Genomic DNA, 12,655 nt, shown 5'->3' with positions numbered 1-12,655 from the left:
TTCTAAAGGGATTCAGGTTTTGTGGCTTGTTTGAATATGACCGAACCACCACCCCTTTATATTTTAGATATAGCATAAACATGACGTTATATGCTGCTTTAATTTGTTGAATGAGCCCGCTGAGATCCACTGCACTGCAGGCTGCAGCAAGATTATAAAATCCTTCATGTCGAGTTAATTATTAAAAGAAAAACCCATGACTGTCATATAATTGGCAGATTAAAGTATTTAATTTTTCTTCATCACAGTCTAAAGGTTAAAATTCTTCAGCTCACGTCTCTCTAGGAGTTTCTGTGTGATCCGATTATTGTGCTTTTATTAAATCATTGTGGAGATATCTCAGGATTCTCAACACAAAGACATCACAGACAGCTAATGCGGATATTTCTAAACTTCATCGATTCTGCTTTCACGGTCACTATAAGGTAATGAAACATTGAAATCTTTAAATATTATATAAAGTCCCTGTTTATCTAAATGAAGGTGAATTTTGACCCTGTCTGTAAAAGGTGAAATCTTATAATCCAATGGATCATCAAAGTTTGATTTTACATTAATTTAATCTTTGACATGATCTTACTCTTTATATTTTGATGGAATTATCTTTACTTTATGATTTTATGTAGAAGATAGTAAATCTACATAAAAATACTTTTTTTAGGTTTTCACAGCCAGGGTCATACATATTTATTCAATCTATCTAGGCCGTAACGCGCTGTAATAAAATGTAAAACGTCTTCACATAACAATCAAGGGATGTTTGTATAAAGGGGTTATGGTGACTTTTCACTTCTAAAGTAAATCATAAATGATCTCTGCTTATATATTACATTAATACAGACTTGATTTATTTTCTATGTTTACTTTCATGTTGTTTGTGAATAAAAATATCCATTAAATTAAATGGCTGTTAAAATGTATCAGATGATGATTTAATTTTTTTATCATTTTCTGTTCGTGGCTGTTTTTTCCCCATTGACTTCCATTATAACAACATTTTTTGATTGCAAAGCCTTGACAGTGACACCAAAAAAAATAAAATCTGATGCTGCACAAAAACTTAAAATGCACCAAAGCCAATGTTTTTACTAATCTTTGACATACCCCAGACTGTGAAATAAATCTCCAATCACTTTTTCTATTGAAAATCTGTCATTTTGGGTGTTTTTTTTACGCCAAATCAGTGGCATCACTTATGAACTTGGCAATTAAAGAGTTAAAATCATTTATTTTTTTTATACATTTATGGGGGGGGGGGGTTCCCAGACAGAGATTAGATTAGTACTAGACTAGAAAACAAGTTGCACTGACATATCTAAAAATACATCAGTGCCCTTTGTTTGGCCTTCAAATGCACACAAGTAATTTTTTTAGTAAGTTTGTCAAAACACGCCTTATATATCCTAGTTATATAAAGTTATATATCCTAGTTAATATAATAAAAGGTCTAGTCCTGGCTTAAACTAATCCCTGACCAGGAAACCACCCCTTGGTAGTTTTGATCAGGACTGAGGTTGATTAACAAAAATGTAAAAATTTGTTATTTTTGAAAAAATAATTAATCTGATACATTTTTACAGCAGTTTAATTTAGTGGATGTTTCATCCATGAATAACATGTGTATTGTATTGTTGAGATTTTGAAAAATTTCAAAGCATTTTCCCAAAATATGTGTCAATATACAATTTGTCACTAAAATCATTTAATTTGCTGAAACACAGAGAAAGTTGTGGCCAAATTAAGACTCAAAGAAACCCCAAAGTGGATGAAAACATCCCCAACAACACATCAGTGTTAAAGCTAATGAGTGTGGCCTTCTTGAAATCATTTACGTGTTAATCTTTATCCAACACTTTACTAAAGTATAAAACACAATCTACAGTGAACAAATAAACCCTGCACACATAATCATCACACGTGATGTCTGTATATATTGAGTCACCTGCACTTACTGTAAAACTGACTGTAGAAGACTGAACATAAAACAAAAATGATTTGCTCTTCAAATGTCATTTTTTTTCTAGAAGTGAAAGTAAACAGACACTCTTTGTTAACAGATACAATAATGCCTGACATAACCAATCAAACCATACAGAACATCAAACATCAGATAATAGACCCACAACAAACCAACAAGAAAATATCTCTGAAGTATATTCACTGGGAAAGCATGGAGCACAAACCAAACAGTGAGTGTTCATCATCATCAGTGTTGAGGTCTTAATTCGTACAGACATTTATTCATCATATATTTCTTTTCATTTTCAGTTGCTCCTGATGTGAACAGATCAGAAGATAATCACTATTATCAGATATAAGGACAAAACAATGTGTGAAGCTGGAATAAATCAAATCAAGAAACAAAGCAATGACACAAGAACAAATACTCAAATGACACTAACAACAGCAGTACAATGAAAGACAATCATTTTAATATCCAGCTCTATTTATATTAGGCTAATAAACAATACGTTTTATTTTTGTACATATTTACATGGGAAGATAATGTTTGAGAATTCAAATGTTGTGTAATTCTGTGTAACACTCAAGAAATTAAAAATAAAAATGTTTCTTTCTTTTTTTAACTATTGAGTAACCATATTACAGCATGACATATAAACACAGATGAAGACTGTAAGAAACTCAAACCTCAAAAAATACACAGGAACATAACATAAAAATAAATAAAGACAAAGATTTTATTCTACATTAAATATAATGGTAATGAAAGAAAACACTGAAATACTAGTCAGACTAAAATATGTATTTTATAACTTTACTCTAACTGATGTAAAGTGCATTTCTTCTCTGTGTTCACTGTTCATGTCACTCAGTAAATAATTTTTTATGTTGTTTTTTATTTGTCATAATTTCATGATGATACATAGAGTCAAGCATATATAGACATATTAGCAATATTCTCTATCTTTTTTTCTGTTGTACTTCAACTAAAGTAAACCTAACGAGTGACAAAGTCATCCAACTTTTTTGTAAAGAGTCTTTCAAAACACATGAAATCAGTGGTTTAAAAAAATAAAAAATATCAAGATTATTACAACAAATAAACTTTACCAACTCTAACGTTACTTAAATGCATTTAAAACATTAGTAGCCTATTGTGTGTTTTTATCAATATGAACTCTATGCGGTATTTGAAGTCTGAAAGCATTTGCAACCTTTCGCAATTTTGACCATAATACAGTAAACATGTCATTTTACTTTTATCTCTGCTCTTACATTGTTTGTTCAGCTACGGCCAAATATCGCGAGATGTTAGGACGGGTGAAAAACAAAATTTTACGAGATTATGGCCGTAGCTGTATCCCTTCTAGCCAGAACTTCTTCTTGAGATGTTTTATGTCGCCCCCTACTGGACTGAAGTGTGAATGACATTAAAAATATGAAAACGAAAATGACTTAATCCAAAAAAAGAATGCATAAATAAATAGATATATAAAGTTACTTCATTAATCCACATTTATGCAAACATATCCATAAATTTAAAATTAAACTATTTCTGTATTTCTACATTCATTTCTACATATATTTCGATATATCTGTATTTCTATATGTATATATTCATTCATTCGATCAATTATTCATTAAGTGTTTTTATCCCTAATGACGCACTATCAGATGGTAAAGAGGGAAACACTGCTGTTTACATGGGATAAACTACATTTCTCATTGGGTCATTATTTATTTGTGGTGGCTAGTGGTGTCCCTCTACTTTACAAATAACCTTTAAATTTATTATTTATTTATTGGTTTATTTAACAGGGACAATGCAGTAAACATTGCTACACTTTCAAGCAGCCGATGCTCTACATATAGGCTTCTAGCCAAAGGCTAATTTGCAGCCCCAGTCCCTGGTTAGGCTTTTTTAAGAACAATAAAACAATAAATCACACAAAAAAAGCTACTAATAAGTTATCAAATTTTTCCATGTTTGTACTCTGTATGATAAACACAACTCATGCACTATTAATAGGCCTAAATGCATTTTTTAAAATACATATTTAATGGAGTTTGAGAGATTGCATTTGTCTCAAAATATGCATTTCATTACCATATCTCAGAGAGGTATCAGGGATTGTAATTGCAACAACATAACCTTTTAAACACAAATGAAGTGATTATATTGTGAATATAGATTTTTATTTAACATGTAAAATTTTATAAAAATTAATGTCTGTGGTATTACAACAATGGATGTTGCACCTTTAAGAAAAGTGGGAAATCTATTTGGACTACTTCCTGTGTGTAAAGGTCATTGCAGGTGCTGATTGATCTGAGGGGTGCATAGTAAGTGAAATCTTTCTTATTCATTTATTTTCTTAAAGTTAGCTAAGTTTCTGACAATTTTATGTGTCACAATTTATTAGTGTCTGTGGTGTTTTGTTTATAACTGTGGATAAATACATACTTATTAATATTTCCTAAATGTTAACAAATGCAACATTATTATGTAAACGTGTTATTATTCTCTGTTAATTGCAATGATGGACTCTGTGTCGTTCCATATCAATACACATTTATTATTATAAAGTATAATATTTGCCTACCAGTAATTAATTTAAAACCTTTGAACGTTATATATGAGCTTTTATTGGTCCATCTAAAGTCCAACTTGTGAAGTTTATAATGTTGCTTCATCATGATCGACACCGAAGTAGATGTCAGTTTACACCGCTAGATGGCAGCATCGGACAGAATTTATATCATTAATATAAAGCATCAAACTTGCATACTACTGATTGGTATGAAACGTTTGCAGGTGAAAGGTGAGCTTTGTAAGCAATCTTGTTCAATCATTTTATTGAAATGGATATCAGTTTTAACCGCTAGATGGCAGCAGCGGACAGAATTGACAGCACGACCTCGCGCGCACGCTCACGGATGAAAACAGTTTCAGTGCATGACAGATAACAGACATACATTCATATAAATAATTAAACATGCATAATAGTGATTGTTATAAAACGTTTGCAGAAGAAACGTGAGCTTTGTGACCAATCTGGTCCAATCATTTTATTGAAGTAGACGTCAGTTTTAACCGCTAGATGGCAGCAGCGGACAGAATTGACAGCACGAGCTCGCGCGCACACTCACAGATGAAAACAGTTTTAGTGCATGACAGATAACAGACATTCATTCAAATAAATAATTAAACTTGCATAATAGTGATTGTTATAAAACGTTTGCAGAAGAAACGTGAGCTTTGTGTCCAATCTTTTCCAATCACTTTATTTAAGTAGATGTAAATTTACACCGCTAGATGGCAGCAACAGCATAAGCGGGTGCACTCACGCAGGTGCGCGTTCACACTGGCCCTCGGAAGGCAGCATCCTCCAGAGGTCGCATTTTTAGGCTGCATACGTCACAAAGATCTTATTTAAGTGTATTAACAATTATAAAGTTGACTATTATTCTTAGTTAATCTTAAATTGTTTAATGTGCTTATGACTTGAAAATGTAATGCTCGCCCCAACATAAACTGAGCTGGTTTAAGGTGGTCCTCCCAGCCTTCAAAACTAATCAAGCTGGTGGGTCAGCTGGTCTTCCAGCCTGACCAGCTCAGCCCAAATGGAAAAAAGTTTTTTAAATATATTTCAAAATATACAAAAAAAGTTAAAAAATACATATTTGCTGAACTATATTTTGGAATGTTTAAAAAATATATACTTTCAACAATATATTTTTGGTTATTTTTTGTACATTTTAAAATCTATTTAAAAAAATAAACATTTTAAAGCAAGGAAATATATTCATGTCGCATTGGAAGAAAAACTTTGTTTATATTACTAACCTGTAAACATAACAGGTTTGAAAAGGTTAAAATTAAATATATATTGAACTTCAAAAATATACTTTTTAAAGTTAGGTTATATATTTAAAATATATTTTGGCCAAGAATACATTTCTTGTCTTATAGGTTGTAAAATTCGAAATGTATTTGCTTGCTTTTGAAATATATTTAGATTGAATCTCCATATCAACATCAAATGCAAAAATATATTTAGCATATATTTAAAATATATTTTTGGCCAGATATTTTTTTTTTTTTTTTGCTGTAAAAAAAACAGCTTGACCAGCTTAAAAAGGGACCAAACACAACTAAACTAGTTTGCTACACCAGCTAAAAGAAATCTGTGAGACCAGCAAAAACCAGCTCACCATGCAGTTTTAGCAGTTTTTTGTAGTAGACAATTAACAAAAATAAACCAGGCTTGATGACGTACGCAGTCTGCATATGCGACCTCCACAGGATACACTGTGTCAAAGTAACTGAGCATTCACGTGATTTAATATTTCATGTCGACTCTTTTAAAACAGGGTGACTTCCATGTAAATTCCTTTTAAATAATTTGTTGTTATCTACATTACGACTGATTTTAGCTGCGTGATAAAGCAGCAGACAGGGAAACTCAAAATAATTTGAGTTTAATTTTAGAATTTTATCTGAAGCTTTAGTAGCCTATGTTGTAATGTAAAAGGCAGTGGAAATACACAGCAGTTGGTGAATGAATGTCTGTAGAGAAAGATGATCTGGGATTGTGACGCTATACATCATCTACCAGCAGAGGAACCAGTCAAGCCATTGGTTTTGATTTAGGATCAGATGATTATAAAGTCTTAAGACACTTTAAAACTGATACAAACTTTCCACATGGCTGCAAATACAGACGCGGTTTTTTATCTAAGATAACACACAAACTAAAATAATACACTTCTGCACTTTTAGTTTTGTTTTTAGTGTTGTGCTTCTCAAGTTCTTCATGAAATTTGGTCCTGCAGTGCTTTGCTTCTTTTCTTCTTTCTTATTTTCATTTTAAATTAGTTTGGGGAAAATAATCTGTTTAATATGTTTTTTTTAAAGGAGTTATATAATTATTTGTTTCATTTTGTATTTTCCCCGAGGTCCACTTATTTTGTTGTCAAGTTAAGCCAACCAAAACCACAATGTACTTTTTTATTTCTTTATTTATTTTCCACTCAACCTCCAGATTACCCTAATATTACACGAGACCAGTCAATAAACGCTTGGAAAGTTTCTTTGAAATCATCCCATGCTTCTTGAATCTAAAAGTGAAGATGAAAGATGTCTCCAGAAGCGTCATGCAGGTTTGTGCAGGAATAAGACGACTCGATTTCCTCCTCTGACTCTGTTAGTGAACGCTGTTGATAATTATACAGATAAAAACAAATGAACCACATCACCTTTCTGTTTCTATTTACGACATCAGTCTTCATCTGTATGTTTTTGGTTACATTATATTGGTTAATGTATAGCTAATATTTTAACAGGGGAAAACAGGAAAAACCCCAATTCATTATATCTCGATGTGTTTGTGTGAAAGTACTTCCTTGTTGCTTGCTTATACAAAGGTTGCTGTATTTTCAAGAGTATATTTGATTTATACCCATGGGTCAATTTTGGGCCTCCTTTTTAATTTTTCTGTTTATCCTCTTGGCCAATTTTGAGATCACTTAAGTGTAAACTGACACTTCTGCAGATGATACCCAGATCTAACTTCATTTTAGACCTAATGAAATTTTTAATTTTCTTTCTGAGTTTTTAAGATGAAGGAATGGATGACAGATAATTTTCTTTGTCTTAACAGTGGACAGACTGAGATTATGCTTGTTGGTTAACCCAACCAACTACTCAAAGCAGAATGCTTGATGGTTCAAATGTGGAGTATCAAACAAAATTGAGAAATCTGGGAGTAATTTTTTATGCCAATCTAACGTTTGAGAATTATGTTCTGAATACTTTTAAAATTTCATTCTCCCATCTTAGAACTTTTGCCAATTCCATCCAATGCTGTCGTTAAAGGAACAGTATGTAGGATTGTGGCCAAAACTGGTACTGCAATCACACAACTGGTGGCCAATACACAAAATGACAACATAAACATCAGTTGAGGGCTGCAACTCCACTGTTTAAATGACAATATCTCGGCCAGACCACTGTTGTCAGTGATATAAGTATTTTAAATGAAAATGATTTCTTGATGTCTAGTGACATATCAGGGCAATTTTATGATTAATTGATATAAATTTCTTACATACTGTTCCTTTAACTATTGCTGAGAGATTGATGAACCTTTTTGTGTTTTCCCGTATCGATTACTGTAATGCGTTGTAAGCTTCAAAATGCGTCAAAAGCTACATTAAACCGAATTCAAAATTTAGCTGCCAGAATCCTTACTAGAACTAATATACAAAACCATATTGCTCTCGTTTTGGAGCTTCTCATTAGGTTTAGGGTGGACTTCACTTACTTAAAGGAACAGTATGTAAGAAATGTATATAAATTAATCATAAAATTGCCCTGATATGTCATTAAAGTTACTCTATGCATTCTTCCGTTTTTGTCAAACAGCGATCCCTAGAGTCGCTGGGGAATACTTGCAACTGTCGTAATTTCCCACCCCCACTCTGTACAGCTCCGAAAATAATGACCAGGTAATGTTTTTACAAATATTAGACTACTGCATAGTCTACTAAACTACAGATGATGGTAATAGGATAATAAGAAGTTTATTCCAAGTGTAGAGTAGGCCTATAATAATAAAGTAGCCTACTGCGTTTGCTGGCTTATAACGTTTTTACACGATTGCAGCTAAATCACTAGTAAACAGTCTATAGTCTATGTCTACTGTATAATTTCATTTGTGTTTTTATTGTAATGTAAACATTACAAAATGCCATGGCAAAGTTAACTGTGTACGTTGCATTAAATAACATTGGCCGTTATAATGTCATTATACATGATTTTTCATTATAGTTTGCAAATTGTGCATGTTTACATTATTTACAACCTCTAGGCTTATTTATGTCCTGATAATTATGTGAGATATTGACAACTGTTGTCATGATAATCACATGACATACTACAAGCAAGCGCAACAACATAGACCGCAAACAAGTTTACACATAAGAGATTGAATTACTAGTCCATCAACAAGATCGCCAGATCAGCATCCCTGTTCCATACAGTGCGGTCTTTTAGCGCACGCTAATGACTAAAAGCCTGACCGAGTGGGACTCTCCAGTTCCTAACGCAGTCCGATTCTCTTTTCCTTTTTCTACCTTCTTCTGAACGCAGTTTCTTAACCTTTCCATCGTTGAGTGTCACGTCTCAAATTCGCACGTGCAGTTGTTGTTTAAAGGCTTGACTTCTGGCGCTGCAAGAACCGACAGCCGGATGACGTCGATGTCCCATGAGAATGATCCGAGACGGAGGAAGTAAAACAAACCTAACGTGTGTGACGTCGTTGCCATAAAGCAAGTTGTGATTATCTCCAGATTTGTCATGGGCGGTTCTCTCAAGCTTGCATTGCTGGGTTTTTTAGCGGCGTCCTCCCCGAGCTTCAACAGGAGGATGATTCGCCCTACTATGACTTGTTTACCACCGAAATAACTTTGAAGCTGTTATATTAAGGTAAAATAATTGTATAGTGTGTCTTTAAGAAATCATTTCATTTTAAATACTTACTGGGGTGGTTTCAGGCTAATCCCTGTCCGGGAAACCACCCCTTTGCCATTTAAAAAGTGGAGTGAGTTGCAGCCCTCCACTGATGTTTATGTTGTCATGTTGTTTATTGGCCACCAGTTGTGTTATTGCAGTACCAGGCCACAATCCTACATACTGTTCCTTTAAAAGGCATTACATGGGTTGGCAGCACCTCAATATTTGACAGATTTTAATTCCATAATATACTCCAAAACGTGATCTTTGTTTTTCGGAAACTGGTCTTTTAACAGTTCCCTCAACTCGTTTAAAGGGGTCATAGCGTGAAAATCTGACATTTTCCATGTTTAAGTGCTATAATTGGGTCCCCAGTGCTTCTACCAACCTAGAAAATGTGAAAAAGATCAACCCAGTAACTTTGTTTTGGTAAGCCATTTTTTGCATGAAAGTAAAAATTTAGGTCGTTCAGATTTTGCGAGGTACGTAGCAAGGCAATTAAACTGACCCTTAATCTGCACTATCCAACCACATCACTGCCATTTAGTACAGAGAGAAAATAATTGACAGCACAATTGAGTTTTAATTTCAACAAACAACCATTATGGTGATCAGTGTGTGCATTATCATCAGCTCATTTGCAGTTTAAAGGACACACCCAAAAATGGCACATTTTTGTCCGGACCTAAAAAATGGGAATTTTAACATAAGCTATAATTAATTATCTGTGTGTGATATTTTGAGGTTAAACTTCACATAAGCACTTTAGGGACACCAAAGACTTATTTGACATCTTACATTTTTTTATAATATGACCCCTTTAAGGGGGTAGTTCACCCAAAAATAAAAATTCTGTCATAATTTACTCACCCTCATGTAGTTACAAACCTGTAGAAATGTTTTGGGTTTGAAGAACACAAAGGAAGATATTTTAAGAATAGTTTGTAATCAAACCGTTTACTTCCACGGTATAATTTTTTTCTACTATAGAAGTGAATGGGGTCCACGAACGGTTTGGTTACAAACATTTCTCAAAATCTTTCTTTGTGTTCATTAGAACCGAAACATTTCTACAGGTTTGTAACAACATTAGGGTGAGTAAATGATGACAGAATGTTTTTATTTTTGGGTGAACTATCGCTTTAAAGGCTGTGACGTGGACAAACTGGGATGCATACGAGGCAAACTGGCAAAAACTCACACTGATTACAAAACAAACTGGTGTGGGACATCAAACATAAACAAGTCATGAAATCAAAGCGGAACAGTTGACACACATCAAACAATAGCAAGGAGATTAATGAGGGGGCGGGGCCAATGACGAGACAGGGAAAGCACATGGCCAGATAAACAAAGCCACATGTTCCCAAACAAAACATGGTCCTGTGACTATGAACTAGAAAACATAAAGACAGGACCATGACACTCTTACATTACACATTGCTCATAGCTGTAGCTTAATTCATAGAGAATTTTTTATTTATTAGCACCATTCCAGCATCTACGGCTATATTCATGGCAAGAACTGGTTAATCCATACACAATGCAATTTGGCATCTCCAGTTCCCCTAACCTGTATGTCTTCGTGTAGGAGGAAACTGGAGTTCCCAAAATAAACCCATGCTGACGCAAGAAGAACATGCAAACTCAAGACAGAAAGACCTCCTGACCCAGACAAAGCTCGAACCGATGACCTTCTTACTGTGAAGCAACAATGCAACCCATTGAGTAACTGTGCGACCTGATTGAGAAACTCAAAGGTCATGGGTTTAATTCCCCCTAAAAAATGTTTCTGCAAAAAGCAAATATGTTAATATGAGATACAATTGCTACTTTGCTAAAAGCTTTACTAGTATAACTTTACTAATAGTATAAAACTTTAAATAATAGTTTTTTGTCCACCAGTGAGGGTTAAGTAAGGTCAGATAGTTTGGAAAGCACCTTTGAGTCCCATTTCACTGTTAAGTGGCTTGAGGTTGTGTGTGTGTGGTCCACTCTTATCACACAAAGTTATTTCAACACAGCCTTCTGGGTCACACAAGAATCTGAAATGTTTCGCATGAATTTCTGAACAACACTGAATTACTAAATAACTAAGATGTTTTATATTTCATAATAGAAATAAATAAATTGTGCATCAGGACCTTTAGAGAAGTTTGGAAAACTTAACATGAACACATAAACACTGAAGAGCAGTGACTGCTCATCCGAGGAGCGCTAATTCAAAATATGTGTTTGTTGCATCATGTGAACCATGTGCATCACGTGTTTTGTCAAAATAAGTGCCTGCTGCACACGTGTCAAAACTGTTTATGATAAAAGAGACGCTCACGTTCAAAAAATACACACAAGACACTCCCTTAACACTAAACTCTGATTATGCGAGTATCTGGCAAACGCGAGCGTCTCTTTTATCAAAAACCCTTTAGACGCATCTGCAGCAGGCACTTAATTTGACAAGACACGTAATGCACACAGGATCTCTCGACGGGCAGAACACATATTTTAAAAAAAGGAACCACACACACACACACGACGGGCTACATACATGTTGTGCAAACTTCGCATCGAGCGCCACTGCTGAAGAAACCACAATTTACATTATCTCTCAGTAAAACTGTTTGAAACGACTCTCATAGCCACAAAACACTAGAATGTAAATATGATTTTGACTCAGTCATGGTGAGTTTTGGTGTGACTGTATACAGTTTATATTCACATGTGACCGTAAAACACAAAACCAGTCATACAGTAAGTAGCACATGCAGGTATATCTGCAGCAATAGCCAACAATACATTGTATGGGTTAAGATGATCCATTTCTCTTTTATGCCCATAATCATTAGGATATTAAGTAAAGATCATTTCTCCCTGTGTCAGCGTGGGTTTACTCCAGGTACTCCAGTTTCGTCCCACAGGCCAAAAACATGCAAATTAGGCAGATTGGAGATGCCAAATTGTCCCTCCCCAACCTGTGTATGGATTAAATAAAACTTGTGTCTGAATAAAACTTGTGTATGGATTAACTTGTTCTCACCATGAATATAGCCGTAGATGCTGGAATGGCGTTAAGAAATAAAGGAAGAAGAAGAAGTAAAGATTATGTTACACAAAGATATTTTGTAAATCTTTCTACTGTAAAATATATCAAAAATGTATTTATCATTAGTAATATGT

The 12,655-nt window shown here is 34.0% G+C and overlaps 1 long non-coding RNA gene across 1 annotated transcript; it reads left to right on the top strand.

The window, feature by feature from the left end:
* The first annotated feature begins 280 nt into the window (after positions 1–280).
* Positions 281–2,585, top strand: LOC135721450 (uncharacterized). Its single transcript, XR_010521493.2, has 3 exons — positions 281–425; positions 2,058–2,189; positions 2,269–2,585. It is a non-coding gene; the product is annotated as an uncharacterized lncRNA (long non-coding RNA).
* The last annotated feature ends 10,070 nt before the right edge of the window (positions 2,586–12,655 follow it).

Source organism: Paramisgurnus dabryanus, chromosome 18, assembly GCF_030506205.2.
Source record: "Paramisgurnus dabryanus chromosome 18, PD_genome_1.1, whole genome shotgun sequence".
Classification (NCBI taxonomy): Eukaryota; Metazoa; Chordata; class Actinopteri; order Cypriniformes; family Cobitidae; genus Paramisgurnus; species Paramisgurnus dabryanus.
This window is presented reverse-complemented; position numbering and strand designations above follow the sequence as displayed.